We start from the raw sequence: 25,421 nt of genomic DNA, 5'->3' as shown, positions 1-25,421 counted from the left end.
AAGTGACCCTATAGCCACTTTCAGGTGGCCACAATCCCTGACTGTAAAGCCGCACATTGTACTCCTGTGCAGCTGTCGGGTGGCCACCTGAAACTGGAGTACCCGGCCAGGAGGTCTACTTACCTAACTCTTCTCCAGTAGGTGTAATATCTTGCTCGGAGTATCCCCCGTTGCAGCTGAAAGCAGCAGGGGCTGATGATGTCACAGTGATGTCATCAGCCATCAACTCTGTCCTTTATTCTGCAGTGATATCGCAAGACAAGAGAGAGTAGGGAATGAAGATTGCTCGTGTAAAGTGGGAGATTCCGCCGAAAAGAATCGGGGTTAGGACTCAATGTACATGCACTTTGGCTAATACATTTAATAGGATGGGAAAGTGTCCACAGTGCACCACATCTCCAACTGTTCCCCAACATAATCCCCTTTATATTTTTGAGTGGTAGTATTTGGATTGCTGATGGAAAAACAAATTACAGTACTCCTCATTTCAGATGTAAAACACTAAAGTCTGCAGACACTGTGATTGCAGAGCAAACTAAATGCTTGAGAAATTCAGTAGGTCAGACAGTATACTTCATACAGCAAAGATAAAGGTACATAACAAACGTCTCTGGCTTCAGCCCTTCATTTCCGAGTCTGTGATAAACGTAACATCAAGCGTTCAGATTCAACTTGGACGAATCACGGGGTCATCGTGTTGAACTGTAAAGGGTCCAAGTACAATGAGATCGGAAAACATTTGTCTTAAAAAGCAGGTCCTTTGGACATGCAACCATGCCACAGGGGCGGCATATTCCTATCCAGAAGGAAAAATATCCGACTCTAAGTTTGGTCATTTGTTTATTCTATTTTCTCCGCCATTGACCTTGTTTACTAATTCAAGCCATATAATGGTAGGCTTCCTCAATGGGGTTTGGCGTCCACCTGTGGGGTTCCTGCATTATCCTGTAATGAGGCAAGATCTTGTCCCGTTTTCTGTTCTTGACAGGTCATTTCAAAACACTTGTGCGTAAAAGTGCTGGAGAAACCCAGCAGGTCATACAGCGTCCATAGAGAGTGAAAGGCAACCGACGTTTGAATTTGTATTTCTCCAATAATTTTGTGCACTGCTCTAGACCCCAACATCTGCAGGTTATCTTGTTTATGCTAATTCTAAACGGACCATTCCCAAAATTAAAACTTCAAAGCATTTTAGTTTTGAAATTTAATACACACTTTTGTCCACACTTCCTTTCCCTGACCTTTAACTGAATGAGGTCGGGGCAGGATCCAAAGCATGGGCGGGACTAATCTTTCTAATCCACAATCCCAAAGAGCCGGCGTTCTCTGGTAGATGGCTATCCATCAGGTGGCATGTTCAAGTGACAGAAAGGCGTCCTCTCCGCGGCCACCTGAACATGCCAGCTGCACTCCCCCAGTTGCGACTGCCGGCACATGATCTTCGTTGGAACACCTGAAAGTGCTGTGTTTAGAATGAAGTGACTCCTTGGGAATATTATGGGTAGATGTTTCTAGAGTCACAGTGACAGTATTGCAGAATTTGATTCCTATCTCTGTCGAATGGAAAATTGATGTAAACGTCTTTCAGGATTTTGATATGAAAGCTAATGTAACTGGGCACTCTTCCCGGTTTCCATGGTGTCAATAGGACTTCAAATGCAGATAATTTCCATAACGGTATCAGCAGATTTCCTCTCAAGAAAATTCTCTGGAGAAAGTATTTTTATCACAATCTATATTAAGGGACAAAGAAGAAATATCAGAGGTTTCTTATTTATGCCAATGGAAATGTCTAATGACAGAATCAGAATTTATTATCATGCATATCATAAAATTTGTTGTTTTGTGGCATAATTACAGTGCAAATATTGCTATAAATTGCATTTCAAAAATAAATAAATTGTGCAAGAATATAGGATGAAGTGATTCATTGTCCATTCAGAAATCTGATGGCAGTGTTAAGAAACTGTCCTTGTGCTGCTGGGTGCTTGCCTTCAGGCATCTGTCCCGATGGTAGCAGGGCATTGCCTGGGCGGTGGGGGTCCTTAAGAATAGAGACTGCTTTCTTAAGGCACCTTAATTCTTGCCAGTTTAATTGGACTATCAAGGTATAAACTTCCAAATGAAGTGTGCTACTCACAGGTCATGATCTTTGTACTGATGCTTAACGGCATTAAATTTTTAAAAAACTGATCTCGATTCTAAATTTCCAACCTGCCCCGTCATGATGTTTTCTGTACACTGTTGCTATCTATTGCAGCTATTGCTACGCATGTCAATCTTATTGAAATACCTCTAAAATTCAGTTATGTGGAAAGACTGTAGTGACACTGAGGGGAAGAAACAGATCCTTCAATAAATTTAAACTCTGAACTTTAAAGCAGAATATACCTCGCTGAGGGAACTGATGTTCAGTGATGTGGCCCATCCACACGTGGTATCACCACGAGAAAGAAAATCGTATTAGCTTTCTAACCTATAGGCAACTCTGCATGTGTGACAACCAAAAAAGTTTGATCTGTCTCTTTAATATTTCTATTTAAAAATAAATGATTCATTTTATGAATAAAATGTATGTGCACATTTCTTTTTACAAATTATTACAAAGCTTTCCATAATTTGTCAAACCATTTAAAGAAAATGTTTAATGAATTCTAATAAAATTTAACTGGACTCTGAGAACATTGTTTTATTACATCCAATGTTTTATGGCAATATTAAAATTGTTTCAGAAATGTGTGCAAGGATTTAACAACACACTTTTTGCAAGGATTTAACAGCACACTTTTAATAACCATTAATCAATATGAGGAAGTGTTAAACCCATATTTTTCTGGGGCAGAGTGAGGTCTTAGTTGTCTGGAAATTAAACACACACACCTACCTCACTTCCTGGCTTTGGCCCCCCCCCCCCTTCAGTTCCCTCTCTCTCCCTACTTTCACTTCCCTTCTCCATTTGTCTCACTCAGTCTTCCCTTCATCCCATCATTGACTCTTTTTAAGTTTTCTCCTTTAGTTCCTTTCCTTTTAATTTTCCTCAGCTGCCCCCAGCCAGCACATACCCTAGCAATGCTGATCAGCTGCGACGCTTTCTGCAAATGGTCTGACCTCCAACTTGTCTGCTGTTGAGCTTTCTCTTGTCTTTCACCACTGCCCTCCTTTCCCAACATGGAGACTTCTTGACACCAAATCTCGATGTTCCCAGAACAAATAGAATCATTATGACATTTTTAAAAACCTCGATGTCCCAGGGAGGACTTCATTGTTCAGAGGACAAGCCACCTCAATAGGACTGTCTGCCTTTCCCTCTCCAACTTAATTCAAAATGAACATGACAATAAATTATCCTCTGATCTGCAGCTTTTTTGCTCTTATTTTGATTCTTCCAGACTGTTAGATTTCCTCCAACCTAGAGTTTAATTATTTTTTTCCAATATATTGAGCAATTCCTTTACAGCTGCAAGTTCTGATATCATCTCATTTGCCATCACATAAAGTGCCATTTCCAAAATTCTAAACCAGCCATAATTGCTGCCTTAGTATTTTGTTAGAGAGCGGCAGCATGGAAATGCAGCAGTTAGTGCTGCTGGATTCCAACTCTAGCGATGTGGCTTTCACCCTGATTTCTGCTGTGGTCTGTGAGGAGTTTATATGTTCACATGGTTGTCCCTTCCCAGTTTCATAAGGGAGTAGGAATTTAGACTGCAATGGCGTGATATTTTAGAGGTATACCTGCTCTAATAGGCTTGCTTTCAAATTCTTTCTTGTGAGCTTAGTAATAACTCTGATGGACAGAATGGGAGTGCCTCAATCACTCTGCGACTCTGCAGGACCTTCACTCACTTGTATACATTTGATGAGCCTTTATCATCCAAGAGCGTTAGGGTTAAAATTCTCCCTCTGTCAATCATTGTGATATCATTTTCCTGGGAGGGCAGAGGTAGAAAACAGCAGACACCCAAGATATTTGGTCCTGGATTGTGCCACCAGTTTTTATTGGCTTTTGCCTGGTCACAAATGCCTAATTTATTCCATTGGCTTTTTATTTTATGGAGATGACATTGCAGTTGTTCATAATTTTTCAGAAATTATAATCAAAGGGTTGATTCCAAGATAAACAATTAAAAAAAAAATGCTGGGGGAACTCAGCTCCTGTGGAGGCAAAGGGATGGTGGACATTTCGAATTGAGATCTTGCATCGGGACTGACTTTAAGGCCCTTAGTTAGAAAGCAGGAAGGTGGACAGTTATATTTAACCCACAGTTGACCTGCCAAAGTCCCACCACCATTTTCCATTTTTTATTTTAGCCTGCACCTCTAAGCTGTACTCCATCCAGCTTCCTAATTAAATCATGTATCCTGCTTCCTTTCAACTTCCTGCCCCATTGTTTACCTTATCCCAGCTTTGATGCACTCGGTCCCATGTTCCACTTGGTTACTCTAAGGTTTTATCTGACAGTCGGGGATATCTTAAAAATTATCACACCTACTGGTTTATGGAAACATAACAATATAGCAAAGGCCATTCAGCCCCTCAATAGCATGTTGATTGTCATCTTAACTCCATCCACCTGTATTTTTCCATACCTTAATTAGATGTGGTATCACAGAGAAAAGAGAGTAGGAATAAAATTAAAAGGGTCATTTTTGAGACTTGAGGTTGTAATTAATAGAGTCCTCAAAGATTCAAGGTCTTGGCTATTCACAATCAATATCATTGGTCTGACTGAAGAAGCTGGAGTATAATGTTGGGAAATATGTGAGTATTCCATAGGTGCAAAGAGTGGAAAAACAAATAATATTTAATTGGTGAGAGATAAGTTGCTGTTGGAATTCAGAATCAAAATCAGAAAGGCCTAACATGGAGCAATAACATTTTTGCCTTTTACTGAAACATTATTAGAATATCAGGATAACTTGTTTTAATTATAATGGTGGGATGTTTTAATTATAATTCCTCAGCTGCCCCCAGCCAGCACATACCCTAGCAATGCTGATCAGCTGCGACGCTTTCTGCAAATGGTCTGACCTCCAACTTGTCTGCTGTTGAGCTTTCTCTTGTCTTTCACCACTGCCTCCTTTCCCAACATGGAGACTTCTTGACACCAAATCTCGATGTTCCCAGAACAAATAGAATCATTATGACATTTTTAAAAACCTCGATGTCCCAGGGAGGACTTCATTGTTCACCTCCAACTTGTCTGCTGTTGAGCTTTCTCTTGTCTTTCACCACTGCCTCCTTTCCCAACATGGAGACTTCTTGACACCAAATCTCGATGTTCCCAGAACAAATAGAATCATTATGACATTTTTAAAAACCTCGATGTCCCAGGGAGGACTTCATTGTTCAGAGGACAAGCCACCTCAATAGGACTGTCTATGATGGGATGTTTTGTATAATTTTAGTCTCCTTTTATTTTGAAGGATGTGTTTGCCTTCGAGGGAATGTAACAATGGTTCTCTAGATTATATTCTTGGATTACTAGGTTGTCCAATGAGGATAGATTAAGTAAAATTCCCCAATATTTCAAAGGTTTAGAGCAGTGTTTCTCAACTTTTTTGTTTCCACTCACATACCACTTTAAATAATCCCTATGCCATCGGTGCTCTGTGATTAGTAAGGGATGGCTTAAGGCGGGATGTGAGTGGGAAGGGAAGGTAGAGAATCACTGCTCTGGACCCAATTCGTACCGAAATATTTTGCGTGAGAAAAATTGTCATTGGCTCATTTCCTTAGGAGTTATGAAACCGTGCACATAACGAGTCAATTAGGTACAATTAAAGCAGTGGTTTTCAAACTTTTTTTTCCTCCTACGTATCACCTTAAGCAATCCCTTACTAATCACAGAGCACCTATGGCATAGGGATTACTTAAAGTGGTATGTGAGTGGAAAGAAAAAGGTTGAGAACCACTGCAACTTTAGACAATGAGAGGTGGTCTCATTTAAACAAATAAACAGATTCAGATTCTTGGAAGAGAATGCTGAGATGATGTGTCCCCAAATGCAGTTAACCATTTAAGATTGAGAAGAAGAAAAAGTCATTCACTCAGGAGCTTAGAGGTCATTGTCATTTTCTGCACTGTGGGCTGTGATTCTCTGTCAATAAGAATGTTTAAGACAGGCTGATAAATGTTTATTGGGGTATCGGAATTGTATTGATTGGTATTTTTATCTGTGCTTGATTCAACTGTATGATTTTAAAGTTTTAGCTGATATAATTGAAGTTCGGAGTACAGTTTCTGATCACCAGATGATATTCACTTTAAGCTCTGTTATTTATAAGATCATGGCTGGAAACAATTACTGGAAGTAATTACTGGACTATCATGAAATCAAGGGCTTCATAAGCCAGACAATCTATCTAGTGAGACCATCCGAGTTTACGTAGGGCATTAGTCTGAACTAAAACATCTCTCGCTATTTTTCTTTCTTTGAGTCATTCTAATTATTTGGCTTAACCACCCAATCTGATTATTTCAATCCATTCTACTAGGTTATCACAGAGCTCACAAGGGTTAAAGAAAAGATCATAGCTTCTATGATTTATTTTTGCTTTTATTGCCAAAGAGGTGTTTTCATCTGAAGACTGTGGTTGATGAACAAAAAGGGAAACAAATTGTTGAATGTGTGGCATGGTTCTATTTCTACACGCTTGTATATCAAGAGACCATTCCATAGCCTTAATAATAATGTTCACTAATAAAAGCCAAAGGCCAAAATATATTTACAGATAATACCTTGATGATTTAAAGGCATGCATAATTTAAAACCAAATTTCAAAAGATATTGCTAAATGGTTCTGTTCTGTTGTATGACACTCTTCAGCACATTACTTTATAATCAACTTCTGCTTCCATTACTCCATGTATCACACTGATTCTTATTGGTTTGAGGGATGACTCGTACTCGAGGGCCAACTCCAAAATGCCTTCCTTGATATTCTCATGATAATTTCAGCTGTAAATTATTGCATATATATTCCATCTGTACCTTTGCAAAATCATAAACAATTTAAGTTCCTCCAAACATTTCTGATGTTTCCCATGTATACATAGACTTCTCATAACAAATCTTGAAGTTCAGAGATATTGTCAGTGTACATACATGACATCATGGATACATGCCTGCAGATGAGGCAGAATTAGCACTTATTAGTAAGGAAAAAAATGTGCTTAACGTAAATGTCAAAATGTAAACGAATAAAGAAATGTAAACACATTGACGTGTGTGCAATGCAGAGGAAAGAAAAAGTGCAGAAAGTAAGAGGCTTTGATTGAATCCCTGATAGAGTTTGTTTTTGGAGGGGTCGCAGCTGGTCCTGAACCTGGTGGTGTGAGTCTTGGAGCACCTATACTTCTTTCATGATGGTAGCAGCAAGAACAGAGCACGTGCTGGGGGTGTGGATCCTTGATGATTGTTTCTGCTCTCTGACAGCAGCATTCCTGATGGTGGTGAGGGTTTTGCCTGTGATGTCCTGGGCTGTGTCATATTCATTTATCATATTGATTTCCAAGATACAAATAACATGTTTATTGAAGATAAATAACCTTGTATAGAAAATCTCCTACCCAATTGTAGTGTGGATTGTGGAGAGTCATGTGATCTCTCTGGCCAGGACCCAGTCTCCTCCTCACTGATTATCAACACAGGTGCACCCCAAGGATGCATGCTTAGCTTATTCTCTACTCATTATACACCCATGACTGTGTGGCCAGGCACAATTCCAATGCTATCTACAAGTTTGCCAATGACACCACAGTTGTTGGTAGAATCAATTACAGCAATGAGGAAGCGTACAGGAGGGAGATAAATTAGCTCATTGAATGGTGTAATGACAACAACCTAGCACTCAATGTCAGCAAAAACCAAGGAGATGATTGTGGACTTCAGGAGGAAGTCAGAAGAACACGACCCAGTCCTCATCAAGAGATCAGTAGTGGAGAGGGTCAAGAACTTCAAATTCCCAGATGTCAACATCTCCAAGGATCTGTACTGGAGCTTCCATGTTGATGCAATCACAAAGAATGCTCACCAATGGCTATACTTTGTGAGCTGTCTGAAGAGGTTCAGTCTGCCACCGATGACTTTCATAAACTTATATAAGTGTGCCACAGAGAGCATTCTGGCTGGTTGCATCGCTGCCTGGTGTGGAGGCACCAACTTTCAGGACAAGAATAAACTCCAGAAGGATGTTAACTCATCCTGTGATATCACAGGCACCAGACCTCACTCCATCCAGGACATCAGCATGAGGCGGTGTCTTACAAAAGCAGCCTCTATCCTCAAAGACCCCCAACAGCAAGACCATGTCCTTTTCACTCTGCTACAATCAGGAAAAAGGTACAGGAGCCTAAAGATGAGCACTCAACGGTACAAAGACAGCTTCTTCCCAGCTGCCATCAGATTCCTGAATAATCAATGAACCAAAGACACTGCCTTACTTTTCATGTACTATTATTTTAATTTTTTAAAATATATTGTCATAAAATAGTTATAATATGATTATTTAGACCATGATGCTGTTGCAAAACACCAAACTTCATGACTTGTTTATGACAATAAATTCTTATTCTGAGATTGGGGAGGACCATGTGTCGCCTCCAACTGGAACCTGATCAGAATCCACCACGTTAGGGTGGCACAGTTGGCAGAGTGATGAGTGCAATGCCTTTACAGCCCCAGTGATCAGGACGGGGGCTCAAATCCCATGCTGTCTGTAAGGAGTTTGAATATTCTTCCCATTTCTGAGTGGGTTTTTCCCCGGGGGCTCTGGTTTCTTCCCATCGTTCAAAACGTACCAGGGGTCTATTGGGTGAAAATAGGGCAGCATGGACCCGTAGGCCGAAATGGGCTGTTACGGTGCTGTATGTATGTTTAAAATGTCTAAATCTGTCAATCAAATTCAAGACTATCAGTGCTGAGCCCTCGCCTAGCAATTGGCCTTTTCAAATGGTCACCACCACCTCTGTTAATCACCTGGTCTGGCCCCAGTGATTAACAGGGAGGTGTAAAGCCCAATGCACTGAGCTGCTGTGTCTCTTTTCCCCCAGGTAATGTACCCGAGCTCCACTCCAGTTCACAAGCTAGACCAGATGCTGGAAAATCAAAATGAAGGTGTTTGCCAGTAACAGGTATGGAGCTTTGTCATACATGCTGATTAATCATTGTTGTACCATGTTTCTTTTTCCTTATTTAGTGTTGGTGCCGTACCTGCACTAGGCTGAAGGGTGGTGGGTACTGTTGTTGCATTTTCCTCTACTGTATATCTCTATTCAAGGCTTATAGTTATAGCTTGTCTAGTTGAATGCAATGCGATTGCTTTCTGTAGTTTGTGAGTGAATGTGATTCCCTGTGGCATATTTCCCTCGTGGACAATTAAAGACTGTTATCATATTTGAACTGTGCCTAGACTTGTTGCTTTTTGGACCTGTCAAACCCATTCCTCATACAACACCAACCTTGTTTCATGATAATTAATCTTATTTTGCTTTTCTTCCCACTTTTTTTTGCTTTCCAGTTTTCAGTTGAACACAATATGATCTATTTTTACTCTTTGTATGTGAATTCCTAGTTCCTATCCCGGCAGCCTCAAATAAAGAATCAGGTGGGCACTGATAAAGGAATTTCCAACAGCATATTAGCAGGGACATTAATATTTGCAGTGGCCAAACATTTCAATTTTGTGTCCCACTCCCACGCTGATATGTCCAACCATGGCTTCATGCACTGTCAAACCAAGGAGACGCAACACCTGCTTTTCCATCTGATCACTCTCCAACTGGAAGGCATTAACATCAGCTTCTCCAGTTTCTTCTAGCGTATTTCCTGTTCTCCATCTCTTCCCCATTCCTCTGTCTTCTTTCCTCCAGTTCTCCACCCACTTCCTCAACCACTTAAAGAGCTTTACCACCTCCCTTTGTTTGATGGTGTGCCCTCCCTCCCTTATCCGCCTCCTGGCCATGGGACTGTGCTTCTCCCCCCTGCACCTCCCCCTGCCCCCCCACCACACTGTTCGAGTAACTGCCTACGTTTTGCTCATTCATACCATGATAAAGGGTTCAAGCCCGAAACATTGTTATGTATCTTTATCTTTGCTAAATAAAGTACATTTTTTAACCCGCTGAGTTTCTCCATCAGTGTTTTTAGTTCAATCTCAGTGTCTGCAGATTTTCGTGTTTTACATTAATATTTGGAAGTGAGATAATGAAGGGAGAAGCAAAGCAAGGTATTAAAAATAACAAAATTAAAACTAGGATAAAAAATAATCCCACGTCATCTTTGTTTGGAAATATGATTCTTATTTTGACCAAAAGGTGAGAGACAATATTAAATCAACTACAGGTTTCAAGACAAGATTAAATTTAGAAGTTAGTTTTTTACTCAGCCAAAAATACTCAACACATTTTCCATAAAACTATCTCAAGAGAAGCCTGATATTGTTCCCAAAAGACATTTAACTCCATGTGATTCAGAAAAAAAAACTAATTGTTCTATAGTTCTGAGAAATATTAGAAGGTAACAACCCATTGCATCTCGATGTGATGCCAATAAATCTTTACAGACTTACTGATCCCTGGGGACAATAGTGATGGTTAACCAATGTGCTTTTCTCACAACAGTGTCTTTCCTCATTGGCACCTTGCATATGTAAGGGACTTAACATGAACCAAAAAAATGACTCGGAATGCAAGAAAATTGAAGTGTGATCTATGCTGGTTTCCTGTACCAGTTCACCATAGCCTTCATTTTCTTGATCATCCAAATATTTATCTCTGCATTAAATATGTCTAATGATCTTCTTTATCCCATTCTCAGATTAAAGAAATTTGCAGAAATCAAATGGCCAGCCAAAGAATGTTTTACTTCATGGAATAAAAATGGACCATAGCAAATGAAGGGGTGAATGTGCAAATGGGTTAAAGGAAGATTGACAGAGTGTATGGAGTGAGGTGACGCTAATGGAAGTTTCATAATAATTATGTGCCTGGTATTTACTGTGAGTGACAATATAGGCCATAGTGATCAATGATCTGTGAAGGATGTAAATGAGGTCCTATTTGTGGTTCATTTAAAATGTCTTGATTAAAATAAACAGAAAATTCTCATAATATTTAGCAGGTCAGACTGCACCTGTACAGAGCCAAAATTAATTAATCTTTCAGGTTGCTATCTTTTTATCCAAATGAAAGTTCTTGATGTCATCAACCTACAACAGTATCTTGGTTTCTCTCTGCATAAATGCTACCTGACTTCCTGAGTATTTCCAGTTCTTTTTAAAAGAAATTCATATGAGATTTTTTTTTTACTTTTTGATTTGAAGATTTTCGGCTCTGGTGCTCAACAGACAGAGGTGCAGAAAACAATGCTGCAAAAGAAAATGGAAATGTTGGCCATGGCGCTAAAGCATTGAGGAGATTACACTGATGTGGTGGAGGAGGTCTTGGTAAGTTCTAAATAGTTTAGACCCGAACCATTAGTTCCAAGAATAGGTCAGAAGCTGGATATAATTTTTGCCATCTGAATGGAACAAGTAAGAAGTATGACAGAATACTCTGCATTTCCCTGGATGGGTGGAATACTAATAATACTGAGGAAGGCTAATGTCAAGTAGAACAAAGCAGTTCACTTTACCTGCACACTGTCAATCATCCTGAAGATTCATGCTCCCCACTTACTGCTCACCGTCGACACCCTTTGTCCAGTTTACTCATCTAGACTATTCTGCTGGCATTTCCCAAACTTGTGACCACGTAGACATATGGGAAACCTGCTACCTTCAGGTTCTCGTCCAGTTTGAATATATCCTAGTTTGGAAGTCCATCATCCTAAACCCTGCTACTCAGTACCCAACAGCATTGTGGAGAGCCTTTACCACAAGAATTAAAGCTGTCGTAGAATGTGGGTCCTTTTCTAAAAGGCAATTAGGGGTAGGCAATAATTGCTGGTTTTACTAGCCACACTGCTTTCCAACAAATGAATATACAAAAAAACACGGCAAATGCAACTCTATGTGTATAGTCAACATTATTGCAGTGGGCTTGATTAAACTTAGAACTGATACCATTTGCGATGTTTGACCTTTGTGTTAAAATATTTTCCGTTATAAATATTACATGTAGAAGACTTTGTTAAAAATCTATTTTATCCATAAGTAAGAGTTGACTATGAATAAATAATACTTTCCCATCATCCTTTTTACTATGGAAATGATGTTGCTCGGGAGTACGCACAATTGACATTAAAATAATTATTGGGTGTCAAGTTATTGATTTTATGAATGACAGAAAAATTTTGTAAAGTTACACTATCTTATTATATTTTTTATATGATGAGTGATTAAGATTGAAATTTTAATTCATAATTTAAAAAGAAAACTAAGGTAGTTTGCCATTCTCGGGTTTATCACCACATGTGCAGTTAGTCCTTGTTTTAGAAGATTACAGACTTTTTTTGTATCTTTATAGCTAAAATAAGTGGAAGGTTCAGGTCACAAAGAGGAGAGAGATCAAAATAAGAAAATTTCCAGTATAATGCATCATCACATGCTTATAAAAGTATTTTTCAGGAAGTCAAATTATTGTTTGAGGCAATTTGCTCCAAAACTTGATAAAACAGCACAATCTAGAATGACTATGGCATTTCATCTGTTTAAAAAAAGAGAATGATCACAGCTTTTGTTATGATTGGCAGTCTAATAAAGGTAACTGAATGGATATCAGCATGGAAGTGGATTAGAATGGATTGCACTGATTGAAATTTCACTGATGCAATGAAATATTTGATTGTTGTAATAAAATTAGATTTTTGATAATAGTTTTAAAAAGGATTGAGGATTTTTTTTGCTGCAAAATGTTTTGCAAAATGAAGCCTTTTTGTTTCAGGTGATTGAATGACTTAACCTTTTCTGTGCATCCTCTCTTTTCAACATTGGATTTAAAGATAAACTACTGTGGTGGACCGAGCGGCTGCACAGCTGGGCAGGCAGAATTGCTGCACCGAGCAGCCAGCACAGAATGGTGGGGGCTCCCCTTCTTTGCCCAGGAGAATCCCGCATTTGCAAACCCACGTGGGTTAATGAAGCGCATTGCTTCCCTGCCGGCATGTTGCTGGAGAGACAAGGACTCTGCAGTGCGTTAACTTCACTCCCCTTTATGAAGCACGCTGACATCACTCCCTTTTGTGAGTCGCGCGATTGTTTAAAATAAAAAACAGTTGACTCTGTGTTTCTTGAGCTCTGCAGTTATCCCACTAAATTGGTGACCCCGATGGGTGCTCAACATCTTTTGAGCTCCAACAGTGAAACACAGTGAGAAAGCCTGCAGAATGGATGCCACTACTACACTGCATGCGGTGGCTGTGAAACTGACCACCTTCTGGCCTCACAGACCATGTCCGTGGTTCCAGCAGGCGGGAGGCTCGGTTCCACATTAGGAACAGAACAAATGAAGCCACCAAATTCTGGCATGTAGTCGCCTCATTAGATGAAGATTCTGCTGCCAAGGCTGATAATTTTATCATCAACCCGCCCGAGGATCAATACAGTGCTTTTAAGGTGCACATCCTCGCGACTTTCAGCATGTCTGACCTGGAAAGAGGCACACGCTTACTCCACCTCGATGATTTGGAAAACAGAAGGCCGTCAGAACTGATGAATAAAATGTTTGAATTAGCAGATGGCCATTTCAACTGCTTAACGTTCAAGGCAGCCTTCTTGGAATGGCTCACTCGTGACATTGCCCTGCTGCTCTCTTCTGCTGACTTCTCCAAACCAAGGAAAGTGGCGAGGGAGGCAAACAGACTTCACAGGGTACCGCAGCCTCCTGTGGCAAAGTTTCAACAGGTCACCTTGGACAATCAAGTCAATGCAGCCATCAGTTCTTTGGTCCTCCACAAGCTACCAAGGAAGAAAAAGCCATTGGATAACAGTGAGTAGTGTTTCACCACTGAAAGTGGGGCAGGAATGCGTGCCGCTGTGTGGTTGACTCCCAGGGAAACGACAATGCCAGCTGCCACAGATCTCCTTGGTGGTTGGCAACCAGACTGGCCTATTATATGCCACTAATCAGCGCTCGGGATGCAAACTGCTAGTCTACTCTGGAGATCAGCTCAGTATCTTCCCACCATCCTCTTACAAGCAGGAATCTCGAGTGCCTCAAACTGATGTGCATGCCGCCAATGGGACTACATTAGCAGTTATGGTACCAAGTCGATCCAACTGGTATTAGGCGACATACCTTACCGCTAGACTTCCACGCTGGCGACCATGGGACAGCCCATTTTGGGACTGGACTTCCTGAGGGCATATGACTTGCTGGTGGACATGAAAGGGTGCCATTTAGTCTATGCCACCACATTGCGCACATGCCCACTTTCTTCAGGTCATCAGCTGGCAACACTGCTACGTGTGCAAACACTTGCCACCGACGATTTTGCGAACTTAATTAGCAGAGTTTCCTGAACTACTTACACCAGATTTCCATTTGGTCTCTCCACATCATGGAGTTCAGCACTACTTAACCACCACCGACCCTCCCCTACATTCCAAGGCACGCAGACTTCCCCCTGACCAGCTACTACATGCCAAAAAGAGTTCAAAACTATGGAGGAACTAGGCATCATCCGAAGGTTCAATAGTCCTTGGGCATCACCTCTCCATATGATGCCCAAAGCATCCGGTGGCCTAAGACCTTGTAGAAATTACCGAGGCCTCAATGGCACATCTGTGTCGGATAGGTATCTAATACTACACATTAAAGATTTCGCCGTCAACCTTCATGGGAAATGTATCTTCTCAAAGGTAGACTTTGTAAAAGGTTATCACCAAATCCCTGTCCACCTGGAGGACATCCCTAAAATGGCCATTATTACTCCATTTAGTCTATTTGAGTTTCTAAGGATGCCTTTTGGCCTTAAGAATGCAGCTCAGACGTTCCAGCATTTAATGGACACTGTTACAAGAGATTTGCCTTTCCCTTTTGTCTACCTCGATGACAACTTAGTCAACACATGAGCACAGACAACAGAGGCTTCAGGATTTCGGCCTTTCTATCAACCTTGCCAAATGTGCATTTGGCAAACATATAGTTGACTTTTTGGGGCATAGGATTTCGAACACAACCCCACTTGCAGACAAAGTATCAGCCATTCGAGCCTTCCCTTCCCAAAGCCCACGACAGTTAAAGGTCTACAAGAATTCCTGGGAATGGTTATCTTTTATAACAGGTTCATCCCAGCAGCTGACAGGATCATAAAGCCCTTGTTCCACATCCTCACAGGCAAACCTAAAAATCTGCTCTGGACTACGAAGGCCGTAGAAGCATTTAACAAAGCTAAAGAGGCGCTTTCAAAGGTAACCATGTTGGCCCACCCCCATATGCATGCCCCGCTTGCGCTCAAGTCTGACGCATCAGACATCGCCGTGTGGACAGTCCTAGAACAGAAAATCAACCCCTGGTGTTTTTCAGCCACCAACTCCCAGCCCATATTAAAGTTCAGCGTTTTTAACTGGGAATTGTTAACGCTTGATCTGGCCAACAAACATTCCAGATATTTTCTCAAGGGCAGGCATTTTACTACATTCACTGACCATAAGCCCCTTGCCAAGATAACAGATCCCTGGTCAGCACGTCAACAGAGGCATCTGGCCTATATTTCTAAATTTACCTCTGATGAGCGGTATTTGTCCAGTAAAGACAATGTTGTAGCTGATGCCTTGTCCAGGACAATGTGATTACAGGAGGGCTGGATCTCCGGGCTCTCGCAATACCCCTACAAGAGGACCAGGAGGAACAAGATTTCCAAACAGCTATTATGTACCTGCTCTTAGCCAACATTCCATTGGGCCCTGACCAGGTGAACATACTTTGTGATACTTCAACCGGCCACCCACAACCAATCATCCCACTGTCTTGGCAGAGGAAACATTTTGACCACATTCACGGCCTGTCCCATCCATCTGTCCACACACTCGTTAAGCTTATGTCTTCAAAATATGTCTGGCATGGGTTAAGGAAGCAGTTTACTCACTGGGCATGAACATGCCTCTCCTGCCAGGCAGCTAAGGTCCAACGGCACACCCGAGCACCGATTCAAGAATTTCCACCTATGACCCAAAGGTTTCAGCATGTACACATAGAACATTGTGGGTCCGCTGCCCATGTCCAGAGGTCAATAGTATATACTAACAATGGTTGACTGTTTTACCCACTGGCCGGAAGCAACACCAATCATGGGCATCACAGCTGAAACGTGTGCTCGGAGTTTTCTCTCGACCTGGGTTGCTCGATTCGGAGTACCAGTCCATCTACCTCTGACAGGGGAACTCCATTTTCTTCAACCCTGTGGGCAAACCTGGTGAGACATGCAAACACTCCCCTTTGTGAAGCGCGCTGACATCATTCCCCTTTGAGGCGCGCTGGCATCACTCCCCTTTATGAGGTGCGCAATAGTTTAAAATAAAAACTAGTTGGTAGTTGACTCTTCTCTAGTAGCTGTGTTTCTTGAGCTCTGCAGTTAGTACCACTAAACTACGTAGTTATGCAACTGTGAACATGACAAGTTTGCACATACCTGAGATCATAATTCACATAAGTGCTGAAGCAACTCAGCAGGTCACACAACATTCTTTATGTACCAAAGATACATAACCAACTTTTCCGGCCTGAGCCCTTCATCAAGATGTGATCAAAATCAGGTAGGTGCCTGATTAAAATGGTGGGGAGGGGTTGAGGGGGGCAGGGCGAAGAGCACAGGCAAGAAGTAATATGGGTGGGAGGGGAAAAAACGATCAAAGCATGGATGTGATAGATGGAGGAGATAGCTCTCTGAATGGACAGAGAATGGGGTGATGAGCCAGAGAAAATTAAACCAGGGGATAGAAAAGGGATGAGTGGACTCCCTCGTCCACTTATCCCTTCTCTTGCGATTTTTCAATGTTTTTATCTCAGCCCTGAAGCTTTCTATCTATTGTGTTCGGTAACGTATCACCAAGTAAACAAAGTAAACAGAACCTCAACTCATTCTTTAATTGTAGCTCTTTAGGCGCTACATAAAGCAGTGTAATTTTGTGTGTTCTTGTGAATGCAGCTTAACCTGAAAATGTTTGATGCTATTTTACAGTTAACCAGGCTGCAAAGACAATTGATGTTCCTGCTGTGAAATGTTTCAATTTAGTTTAATTTGCTCCATGTGTGGATTCATTCTCCTCAACATCTGGTGGAGGATCACTCCCTCTTAAATATGCTACATGTAATATGTTGTGGTTAGTTTGTGAAGTTCTCAGAGTATGCTAACACTACCAACAGCCACTGAGAGTTTTGCTCATGGGCTTCTAGTCAATAGAAAATCCTTTGAAAGGCTCCAAGCCAGGATACCACTGATAAATAAAATGTTTATGAGGACCCTTCATTTTGTGTTTTAAAAGCATCTATTTCCGATCTCTTTATTTCTCACTTTCATCTCTGTCATCACCAGAGTAGTTTTATGTATGTCTTCAAACGAAGCAATTGCTTTGTTTTGAGGGTATGTCGAGAGGCTGGTGGAACACAGAGCATCTGTGGCCAGAAATGGTTTGTCAATGTTTGGGGTTAGAACCATTTAGGCAAACTAAAGTACAAAGGGAAACATATAAAGGAGGGAGAAGTGGGGAAAGGGTGAAGGGTACAGGATAGAAGAGGGTGGGAGAGTTGAAGAGACAGGTAGGGGCATAGATCACTGAGGTAAGGTAAAAAGGTAAAGGTTCCATTACTGTCATGTAATTCTACGTTTAGAATGTAACATGCATGAAATTCCTGGAGAGGAAAGCAAGAATAGGAGCAGGTAAAGGAGAGGTAGAAACAGTGGACTCAGACAGAGGTGGGGGTTATCTAAAATTATAAAATTCAATGTTCATGCCATTGGGTTTAAGACTTCAGGAAGAATATGATATGTTATATCTAATAAATGTAAAACACAATAAAGAAGAAACTCAGCAGGTCAAACAGTGTACTTTATGTAGCAAAGATATTGATACATAACCAACATTTTGGGCCTGAGCCCTTCATCAAGGTATGAACAAAATGTAGGCAGGTGCCCAAACAACATGGTGGAGGGGGGGGCAGGGGGAGGAGCACAGTTCCACAGGCAGGAGGTAATAGGTGGAGTCAGGGAGGGCGCACCAGCAAGGAGAGGGGAGAGCTGGAGGAAAGAAGGCAGAGGGAATGGGGAAGATGGGGAGAACGGGGAGTGTTGTTTACATTGGGGTGCACCCGAGCAATGGATGAGGCTGAGGATAAACATGCTTCTTGTAGCCTGTAATCATTCTGTACCTCTCCCTAGTTTTTTATATTGGGTGTTGGCAAGAATTTTACATCCAGAGTGCCTGCAGATAGATGTTAAAAGTCAAAAAGATTCATTACACTTCATTCATATCTTTTCATCCAAGGTACCCCACATTTTAATCACAGATTATATGTTATTGATATTTTATTATTATATTATTATATTATAGAAAAGGAAAATCTAAACCCACTACCGAGAAAGAAGCTATTTGGCCAAAAAAAAGGAAGACAGAATTCTTAGCAGAGTGATAAATTTACCTCATTAGTCAACAGTTCTCTTTTTCTTTCTTTGGCTTGGCTTCGCGGACGAAGATTTATGGAGGGGGTAAAAAGTCCACGTCAGCTGCAGGCTCGTTTGTGGCTGACCAGTCCGATGCGGGACAGGCAGACACGATTGCAGCGGTTGCAAGGGAAAATTGGTTGGTTGGGGTTGGGTGTTGGGTTTTTCCTCCTTTGCCTTTTGTCAGAGAGGTGGGCTCTGCGGTCTTCTTCAAAGGAGGCTGCTGCCCGCCAAACTGTGAGGCGCCAAGATGCACGGTTTGAGGCGTTATCAGCCCACTGGCGGTGGTCAATGTGGCAGGCACCAAGAGATTTCTTTAGGCAGTCCTTGTACCTTTTCTTTGGTGCACCTCTGTCACGGTGGCCAGTGGAGAGCTCGCCATATAATACGATCTTGGGAAGGCGATGGTCCTCCATTCTGGAGACGTGACCCATCCAGCGCAGCTGGATCTTCAGCAGCGTGGACTCGATGCTGTCGACCTCTGCCATCTCGAGTACCTCGACGTTAGGGGTGTGAGCGCTCCAATGGATGTTGAGGATGGAGCGGAGACAACGCTGGTGGAAGCGTTCTAGGAGCCGTAGGTGGTGCCGGTAGAGGACCCATGATTCGGAGCCGAACAGGAGTGTGGGTATGACAACGGCTCTGTATACCTTCATAACAAATCAAAGATTATAAAAGTAATTCAAAAAGCGTCCACCACAGTATTTCAAAATTTGAGTTCAAATCGGAAATTGAGCTTCTAATCTTCCCTAAATGTAAACGTGACCCGATGCCATGTAGCCATTGAGCGTAGTTAGGCAGGTAACAAGAATATTATATTTATTGATAGGAATATGGTGACTACATCCTTCTTAATTCAAATGACAACGTCAATGGAGGATGCCATCATGGAACATAATTGGAGATATGACCTGGAAGTTAATAGTGATGAATAAATAGGCTGCATCTTATCTTGCAGGTTCTTGAAATCTGAGGACAATCGGTCAATCATTAGATTGTCAGCCTCTGCTGCCTGGGGCGATTATTTCAAGTTATTATCAAGTTATTATAATCGCTCTTCAGATACAAGTTTACATTTTATTATCATCTGATTGCACCAGATGAGGTTACATGACAAGTACCAAATGGCCTGCAATGCAATTGCCCTTTGAATTATATATGCTTTTTACACAAAAATAACACTATTTTTTCCAAGTCAATTTTCACACTTACCTCCCAGAGCGGTCGGTCACACAGAACAACTTGTGTACGGATATCGCCACATGTACCGTAAGTGCAGTACTTATGTAGGCAAAGTTTTGATGTCGCCTGTGACCTATAACTTACATGCAACGCATGGCGTCACTGGTTTGTCATCTCCATCCAAAAAAGCCCAAAGACAGAAGAGAAAAATGATTCTTGACCCACAGATCACGTTATCGGTTCAATGATTTAACATAGTGGTTGACTGCTGCTGGTAAATAAATGTCTCCTTGCTGCACATTTAAATCTCCCATGTTGCAGTGTCGCGAGCTGAACACGTCATCGCACGTCTTCATTGCGTCGTATTCATTAGACCATTGTTGCAGACCACCTGCAGTTCAGCTTAGACTGCAGGCGGTCCACAAAAATGTCTAGGGGTGTCGCAGGGAAAATTGCGGAATGAGAACGAGTCACTCATTTTTGTTCTGACCTTTTTACACAGTGTTCTGGGAATTAGGGAATAATTTCCCAGAACACAACTCCTGTGTTTAAAAAAAAAACAACAAAAAAAACCACACACATCATAATCAGCTCTCATTCCAGTGTGATCTTGGAACCATGCGAGTCAGAAGTGAGAATAGTATCAATTTACACGAGACCCAGGAGAATGCTGGAATCTGAAGTGAAACACAATCTGTCGGAGGGGCTCAGTGGGGTCAAGGAGCATCAATAGGAGAAAAAGAATGGTCAAAGTTTTCAGCCAAATCCCTCATCGAGACTTAACAAGGGGGTTTGGCCAGAAACTCCAACCACTCGGTTTTTCCCACTGATGCTGCTCTGTTTGCTGAGTCCCTCCAGCATATTGTGTTCAACCAGTAATTTATCAGTCATTTTTTTTTCCAGCTTGAAGTGCTGCTTTTCCCTGCTTCTGGTGCTGTGACTCCCATGGGCCTTGCTTTCTAGACCTCCCACACGGGGCAAGGAGACTACTTTTTTTCCCCTTTAGCTCTTAAATTTTCAAGTCAAGTTTATTGTCATCTGATTGTGAAAGTACAACCGGACAAATCAGCGTTTTCTCTGGTCCTCGGTGCAAAACGCACAGACACACAACCAGACACAACACACATGCGGACAAAACACACGTGCAGAACAAGTATTCATATATACAAATAAATCAATAAATATTGCTTTGTGGATGAGAGTTTTGGATGGTTAGTGTGAGCAGTTTCTTTGTAGCTTTCTCACTGCCTTTGCCTCACTGCTCATTGCATTCCTACCTCGATCCAAAGTTCATGGCATCTCATAATCCATCTTTTTCATTTTGCTAAACATTTCCAGCAACTATCTGTTTAAAACAGGATTACTTATTGTGATAGTACAGACCTATCACCAATGTATATAGTTACAGTATCTAGAGTATGTAATGACTGTGCTTACAGCGATTGGCTGAGAGCTAAGCCACACCTACTGTCTGGGCCTTAAAGGGTTGTGTCCCTACCCAGGTCGGATCATTCCGGACTGGTCGGCCACCTGTGAAGAGCTCCTGTCTTTTGCTAATAAAAGCCTTGGTTTGGATCAACAAGTCTTTGGTTCTTTCGACGAGCTCTACAATTTTATTAGCAAAAACAATTTTTTTTAAAAAGGGATGGAGCGTCTGACTCAGCCAGAAAAACTTGACATCGACCCACAGTCAGCTACAGCCTTCAAAGCCTTTAAGTTCTGGCTGATGAACTTTGAAAACTTCCTAAGGCTCATTGAGGTGGAGGAGGATAACCAACGTCTAACAGCATTGCTGTCTATGGTGTCCTTGAGAGACTACGAGAACATCCAGGATGAGACCACTAACACCGCAGCCATAAAGGTACTGGGGAATTGAGCGAGGGAGCGAGCCTAGGGCAACACCACTCCAGCGACCCCAATCCCGGCACCACGGCTGTCACACCGGATGGTCAGACTCCCTGACCGCTACAGTCCTTAACCTACCCCTTCCATTCATTCTCTCCCTCGTTTTTTTTTCCTTCCCTTCTCCCTCTTCAGCCCTTCCACCCCAGGGTCAGTTCTCCAAGAAGGGGTGAATGTGATAGGACAGACCTATCACCAATGTATATAGTTACAGTATCTAGAGTATGTAATGACTGTGCTTACAGCGATTGGCTAAGAGCTTAGCCATGCCTACTGTCTGGGCCTTAAAGGGTTGTGTCCCTAGCCAGGTCGGATCATTCCGGACTGGTCGGCCACCTGTGAAGAGCTCCTGTCTTTTGCTAATAAAAGCCTTGGTTTGGGTCAACGTCTTTGGTTCTTTCGACGAGCTCTACAATTGCATTCCTACCTCGATCCAAAGTTCATGGCATCTTATAATCCATCTTTTTCATTTTGCTAAACATTTCCAGCAACTATCTGTTTAAAACAGGATTACTTATCAACTTTTTTTAAAAATCACAATCTGGTTTATCAGAATGAATAAACTCATAGATTAGTGACCTACAACCAAATATTTATGGCTCTTAAAAGTGACAGAACTGGGACAATAATCCGAATGTGATGGTTTAGAGAAACTCAGTTATAAAGGCCCTTGGTCTTGCTCTTGAGTGAACATAAAGGGGGTAATCTGAATGAGATGCTTAAAAGATTTGATAGGATAGAGCTGAAAGGACGATTCCATGAAAACTAAGATATAATATTAAATCTTGAGTGAGGCTTTCAAGAATAAAATCGGAAATGTGTTTGCTAACAAAGGATAGCAGAAACCTAGAACTCTTTCCCTCGGACGTCTTCTTCATGAGCTCTAATCAGAGCGCTCTGGCTGGCTGCATCACCGTATGTCATGGTTGCTGTAGAGAATTGGATCAATAAGAGTGGCAGAGAGGATCACTGGGGTCTCCCTCCGCCCAGCATGTGATCTACCAGGATCATTGTCGGAAGAGGGTGTATGAAACCATTGAGGACTCCTTCCACCTCGCACACATCATCTTTCAGCTACTCCCATCACGAAAGAGGTACAGGAGAATCAAAAGCAGAATAACCAGGCTGAGAAACAGCTTCTTTCCACAGGCAGTGAGAATGCTGAACGACCAATGGATCTGCTCTCGTTCACCCTCCAAAACCCTCATATTTACTGAACAATATTCATTTATTTGTATACAGGTATATGTATATTTGTCCTGTGTATGTATTGTGTGTCTGTGTGCTGTGTCTGGTTGTGTGTCTGCATGTTTTGCACTGAGGACCTGAGAACACCATTTCATTCAGTTGTTCTGGTGCAATCAGATGATAGTAAAATGTAAACTTGTATCTGAAGAGCAATTATAATAACTTGATTAGAATTTCAAAAACGAGGGTCTTCAGCTGGTATGACTCTGGAATTTATTTCCACTTCTATCTCCCTTTCATACGAACATAACGTAATAAGATAAGAAAAAAGAGCAAGAATAGGTCACCTGGCCCTTCGAGTCTGCTCTGCCATTCAACATGATCGAGGCTGCCTCCTTACTCCTGCATTTGAACCCTCATGTAATGAAGCCAAAACAAACTCACTGCTCAAAACCTTCTTCAAGCAAATATCTGGTATCTTCTGGTTTCAATCTTTGTTGGAAGCACTCCCACGAAGCAGCCTGATAGGCCTTAAAGGTGCTAAAGCAATGAATGCCGTTGATAGTGGAATATAGGTCTGAATTAGTGTTTACTGAATATCTCCGGTGTATGGAAAAGCTCGTCCTCTTGCATACCACAAAAGGTGAATTCTGATGCCTTTCAAGCTTGATTATTTTGTGTGACCAGGGCTGTTTACACCACCAAGAGGGTCTATTTCTATGGTTTGCGATTATCATAATGGGGGGGGGGAGGAAGCAGATACAGTAACCTACTGCCCCCACCCCACCCCAGTATCCAGAACGTCTATGAATTGGTAAATGCCAGATAAGTTAATGTACTGGTCGCTTGAGATTGCGTGATGCGTGATTGGCAAACTAACCACTGCGGCGTCAATTTTAAATGTTCGTACCTTTTACCTAGAATATTTATTTTCCGTGATATTTTTTACCATTGCTTAAATTCCAGATAACAGGGATTTTACTGTATTATTGGTTCATTGTTTCACAATGTAGTAATGCACAACGTCAAGACCAACTGCAGATCATGTGAACCAGTCAAGACTAATGCAATGAAGGTCACTTCCTGAAATGATGCCCAGTGGGACACAACACTCTTCAAACTCAATGAAAACAAGTGCCAGAAAAGTATAAGAAATAGAAACTGCTTTAAACAAGTGTATTGTAAGCAGTTATCTTTTTGCTGTCAAGAAGATATATAAAAAGCTGCTGGGGAAAAGACCAGCATTACCAAATGAAATCACAGACTAAACAAGAACTGTTTTCGTAGCAAACTAAAGGGTCACAATCAAAGTGTGCAGAACATAGACTACAGTATAATCCCTGTTATCCAAAATTCAAACAACTGGCAAAAAAAAATTGTGGAAAATAAATGGATTAAAAAATATGGAAGTTTAAAGTTGTGGTGCCTCACCGGTAGTTCTCCGTTCACCAATGCGCAGCCTCAAGCAACCGGAAAACTTGCTTAACAGGGGTTTTACTCTATGATATCACTTCATGTTGTGGTATTTCTTTACTGCAGTGCTATTTCTTTGCAGGAAGTAAAGTTGAAAGTATCGCTAGTTCTAGTAGAAGCGATGTTATTTTTGCAACAGCCTCCTTACAGTAAAAATTTTGGTGTGATTAACTGAAACCCTGAGACTGACCTTTCTTTGCTACAGAAACCTGATAATTTTCTGATAAATATTTGGTTGTTGGAAGCCTGCCATTCATAGGAGTTTGTAACAAACTCCACCAAACACTGGAGTGGAGCAGCCAAAATGTGACTGAGTGATGAATGAAAACAGATCCACCAAGATCAAATGAATCTGACTTGGAATTTAACATCTGATGGTCAAGAGAAAACAAAAAAAAAGTCACATCGATTGCGTTGTTATAATTCTCCCTGTCTAAAGCTTGGTGGCCGCAACATTAACACTTCATATGCATCTCCCTCTCTGCTCCTCATTCTCATGTAAGAGAGATAGGACAGAAATATAAAATAATACATAAGGGTATAGAATGGCCGTTCAAGACAACACAATCAAGACTAATCATTCAGTACCATCTTTCCATCTTTTCCCATTATCTATTGATTCCTTTTGTATCAGAAATATGTCTACATCTTCCAACCCTGTAACTTTCTATGGAAGAGAATTCAACAGTTTCATCACCCTTTGAAGAAATTTCTCTTGATCTTGGTTCTGAACAGAATAAACTCAGACTATGATCCTTAGTTTTGGACTCTCCGGTCATTGAAAACATGCTTCCTATATCTAAACTGCTTAATTCTGTTAGGATTTCTCAAGTTTCTATGAGATGTCCTCCCATTTTTAAGTATGATGACGAGCTTCGTGAAATAAGTCAATCAATCTTGACAGGGAAAGCACAATTTATTGGACAACATTTACTGATGAAGTAGTCATCCAAAACTGAATAATGGATCCAAAATCAACATGTGGATTTGAACAGCTGCAGTCATAATCTCATTGACTCAAACTGGTGGCCTTGGACAGACCGGTTTCTGACGTCAATATCTGGCATATGGTGAGTG

General features: G+C 41.4%; 2 long non-coding RNA genes across 5 annotated transcripts in view; both read left to right on the top strand.

Annotated features, from left to right (window-relative positions):
• Positions 1-25,421, top strand: part of LOC138746466 (uncharacterized) — a 206,144-nt gene that overhangs the window by 7,677 nt on the left and 173,046 nt on the right. For 3 of the 4 annotated variants that reach the window (XR_011346975.1, XR_011346976.1, XR_011346973.1), the window contains exons 3-4: positions 9,053-9,133; positions 11,323-11,445. This is a non-coding gene — a long non-coding RNA (uncharacterized lncRNA). Of the gene's footprint in view, positions 1-9,052; positions 9,134-10,817; positions 10,952-11,322; positions 11,446-25,421 lie in introns of all 4 variants that reach the window. The other variant, XR_011346974.1, reaches the window with a different exon arrangement.
• On the top strand, positions 13,275-17,406 carry LOC138746468 (uncharacterized). Its single transcript, XR_011346978.1, has 2 exons — positions 13,275-16,695; positions 17,121-17,406. It is a non-coding gene; the product is annotated as an uncharacterized lncRNA (long non-coding RNA).

Source organism: Narcine bancroftii, chromosome 12 (assembly GCF_036971445.1).
Source record: "Narcine bancroftii isolate sNarBan1 chromosome 12, sNarBan1.hap1, whole genome shotgun sequence".
NCBI classification, from domain to species: Eukaryota; Metazoa; Chordata; class Chondrichthyes; order Torpediniformes; family Narcinidae; genus Narcine; species Narcine bancroftii.
This window is presented reverse-complemented; position numbering and strand designations above follow the sequence as displayed.